The sequence below is a fragment of the Humulus lupulus genome, chromosome 8 (genome assembly GCF_963169125.1).
Source record: "Humulus lupulus chromosome 8, drHumLupu1.1, whole genome shotgun sequence".
Classification (NCBI taxonomy): domain Eukaryota; kingdom Viridiplantae; phylum Streptophyta; class Magnoliopsida; order Rosales; family Cannabaceae; genus Humulus; species Humulus lupulus.
Genome location: NC_084800.1, coordinates 178,074,327 through 178,078,688, shown reverse-complemented (window position 1 = coordinate 178,078,688; position 4,362 = coordinate 178,074,327).

Genomic DNA, 4,362 nt, shown 5'->3' with positions numbered 1-4,362 from the left:
CCCATGGCGTAATACCAACGTTGACACGATATAACCTTCAGGAGCACTTAGTCCCATCACAACTATACAACCGGGTGCAGTTTTCTTACCTTTCAATACACTAATTTCTGATGCCACGAAGCCGCGAGCACAGTCCACTACCCCGAGCCTCTCCAAAGACCTAATCACAACATAAATGAAACATCCTTTATCATTAACCAATCCAAAACTACTTTTCGGAACCAATCCCACACTCTCGGAACCCCCAAATCCCTAAAACAATGCACCGAAGGCATCCCCCGAACCCCCGGAGCAAAGGCTCAAAATTGCAAAATCCCATGTCCTGAAATTGGCCTAGCGCTGCGGCGCAGCCCTATAGGGCCGCGGCGCCCAGCAAGTCAGAGAACACACTATGCCCAGAAACAGCCTTGCGCCGCAGCGCGCAAGAACAGCGTCGCGACGCTCCTTCGCGAGCCCAGAATTCTGGGTTTTCTCTTACGTTTTTCTCGAACCCAAATCATTCCAAACTCATACCTAAGCCCCAAAACCCCTAATAGACCTCACAACAACCTAGAAACATCATACCCTAGCTCAATTACACAATCATTCCCAAAATTCACTATTGAGTTCCATTGCTTAGTAACTCAAACCAGAAAGTTAAAAACTTAAACCCAAACCCAAACCACACTTCAAATTCCCTAATCCATAACAGAAATAAGCTTTACAATTACACAAAATCCTTACCTTGAATGGAGAGTCCAACCTCTAGCTTCAAACCACCTTCTCTTTTGATTATTCCAATTCTGAATTCATACAAAACCAGCCACCAACTTGTTTCAATTCATGCTTATCCTCTAAAAACTAGACTTGAAACTTAGACAAATCATAGATTAATCCTTACCTCTGAGTATTCTTGGCCTAGGCTTGATTGCTAACTTCAAACCCCCTTGATTCTCCTTCCAAGAGCCAAATTCAGCTACCCTCTTCTATCTTTCTTTTGCTCTATTTCTAGGTCTCCAAAATTCAGCATAAACTAATTTCCCAAAGTGTTATATGTAATTGTATTTCCCTTCAGCTGAAACCCACCTATTCACTGCCAAAAGACCACTTAATCCCTCCATAAATATCCCTTTCTAACTAAACCTCAAGGGCACACCTGTCCTTTTACTAACATTACAATTCTACCACTTTTCCAATAAAACCTGTTACTCTCTATGGTTACTAACAGTTACACAAGTTACCAAATCACCAGTTACCATTATCTAGCTTTCTAGGGCCGTCTCAGCACGTGCATCACATTGATATCACCACACCCACGTGGTACAAATCACATAGCATAATTATCACATAACATAATACACACAGTCATATAACATGCTTAAAATCATAATCATGCATCTTAATCATTAAAACCACACATAATTCTCATTATGCCCTCCGGGCACACTAATCAAGGTCCTTAAGCCTAATTAGTGAATTTGGGTCGTTACAACTATCCCCTCCTAATGAGAATTTCGTCCTCGAAATTTACCTGAATAACTCAGGATACTGATCCCGCATAGCTGTCTCAAGCTCCCAGGTCTCCTCCTCGACCTTACTATTCCTCCATAACACTTTAACTAGAGGAATCGTCTTATTTCGCAACACCTTATCTTTTCGGTCCAAGATCCGAACTAGTTGCTCTTCATAAGCCAAATCTGCTTGTAACTCCAAATCCTCGTGCCTCAGCACATGAGTCACATCTGAGACATACTTCCGGAGCATGGAGACATGGAACACATCATGAACTCCAGACAACGATGGCGGCAAAGCTAACCTGTACGCCGCCTGACCAATCCTTTCCAGGATCTCGAATGGTCCAATGAATCTAGGGCTTAGCTTGCCCTTCTTACCAAACCTCCTCACCCCTCGCAGAGGTGAAACTCGAAGAAAGACGTGGTCCCCAACCTGAAACTCCACGTCCCTACGCTTAGGATCAGCGTAGCTCTTCTACCTACTCTGAGACGCGAGCATCCTAGCCCGGATCTTCTCTATGGCCTCACTTGTCTTCTGTACCATATCTGGCCCCAGATATCTCCTCTCACCCATCTCATCCCAATGAATGGGTGATCTACACTTCCTCCCATATAACATCTCATAGGGAGCCAATCCAATCGTTGACTGATAACTATTGTTGTACGAGAATTCAATCAACGGAAGGTACTTACTCCATGAACCCTCAAAATCAATCACACATGCTCTGAGCATATCCTCCAACACCTGGATCGTCCTCTCAGACTGTCCATCAGTCTGAGGATGAAATGTTGTACTGAACTTCAACTGAGTTCCCAAAGCTCTCTGCAAACCACCCCAAAACTTGGAAGTGAAGATAGGATCCCGATCCGACACTATAGACTTAGGAACCCCATGAAGACGTACAATCTCCCTCACATACAACTCAGCATACTGATCCACAGTATATGTCGACCTCACTGGAAGGAAATGGGCTGACTTGGTGTATCTATCTACTATCACCCACACCGAGTCATGAAGTCCCACTGTCCTGGGTAAACCTCCCACAAAATCCATAGTAATGTCTTCCCATTTCCACTCAGGAATACCCAATGGCTGAAACAACCCTGCTGGTCGCTGATGCTCAGCCTTCACCTGCTGACAGGTCAAACATCTAGCAACATACTCAACCACATCCCTCTTTATCCCAGGCCACCAATACAAAGTCTGTAGATCCTGATACATCTTCGTGGTACCCGGATGAAGTGAGTACGGCGTCGTATGAGACTCATCTAGTATCTCTCGTCTGATCCCCTCATCAGTTGGAACACAAATCCGTCCCTGATACCGAAGTAAACCAACCTCAGAAACAGAGTAGTCCTTAGTTATTCCCGCTAAGACATCCTCTCTAACCCTCTGCAACTGAGCGTCTGTCAACTGCCCCTCTCTGATCCGCTCTAGCAGGGTCGACTGTAGAGTAATATTAGCCAACCAGCCCACCACCAACTCTATCCCTGCTCTAACCATCTCATCAGCTAACCTCCTTGAAATCTGAACAGAACTATACAACTGACCTGGACCTCTGCGGCTCAAAGCATCAGCCACTACATTGGCTTTTCCTGGATGATAAAGAATATCACAATCATAATCCTTTACCAGCTCCAGCCAACGCCTCTGTCTCATATTCAGGTCCTTCTGTGTAAAGAAATACTTCAAGCTCTTATGGTCAGTGTACACCTCGCACTTCTCCCCATAAAGATAATGCCGCCAAATCTTCAAGGCAAAAACCACTGCTGCCAGCTCCAAGTCATGAGTAGGATACCGTTGCTCATACTCCTTCAACTGTCGTGATGCATAAGCTATAACCTTCTCATTCTGCATCAACACACAGCCTAAGCCCAACCTCGACGCATCACAGTATACCACAAACTCCCCTTCCCCCGAAGGAAGACTCAACACTGGCGCTGTAATAAGTCGTCGCTTCAACTCCTAGAAACTATCTTCACACTTGTCTGACCAGATAAACTTCAAATTCTTTCTTGTCAATTCTGCATGGGTGCTGCTATCTTCGAGAAGCCCTCTACAAACCGCCTGTAGTACCCTGCTAAACCCAGAAAACTCCGCACCTCCGAGGCATTCCTTGGCCTCGGCCAATCCCTAACTGCCTCTATCTTAGACAGATCAACCTTAATCCCATATGCACCTACAATGTGTCCAAGGAATGTCACTTCAGGTAACCAAAACTTACACTTCTTAAACTTAGCATACAACTGATGCTCCCTCAACCTTTGAAGAACCTGCCGAAGATGAAACTCGTGCTCTGTCTCTGAACTGGAATACACCAAGATGTCATCGATGAAGACTATAACAAACTGATCCAGGAAATCCTTGAACACCCTATTCATTAAGTCCATAAAGGCTGCTGGGGCATTGGTCAAACCAAAAGACATGACCAAGAACTCATAATGCCCATACCGTGTCCGGAAGGCCGTCTTAGGTATGTCCTCATCCTTGATCCTCAGCTGGTGATAACCAGATCGAAGATCAATCTTTGAGAACACCGTCTTACCCTGCAGCTGATCGAACAAGTCATCAATCCTCGGTAGGGGATACTTATTCTTAATTGTTAGCTTGTTCAATTCTCGATAGTCAATACACATCCTCAGAGTCCCGTCCTTCTTCTTAACAAACAGAACTGGAGCACCCCATGGCAAGTAGTTAGGTCTGGTGAACCCCAAATCTAGAAGCTCTTGCAGCTAAATCTTTAACTCTTTCAGTTCCGCCGGTGCCATCCTATATGGTGCCCTCGACACTGGCTCTGTCCCTGGTGCCAACCCAGGAAAATCCTCAGGGAACACATCCAAGAACTCACAAACCAACCTGGTGTCCTCC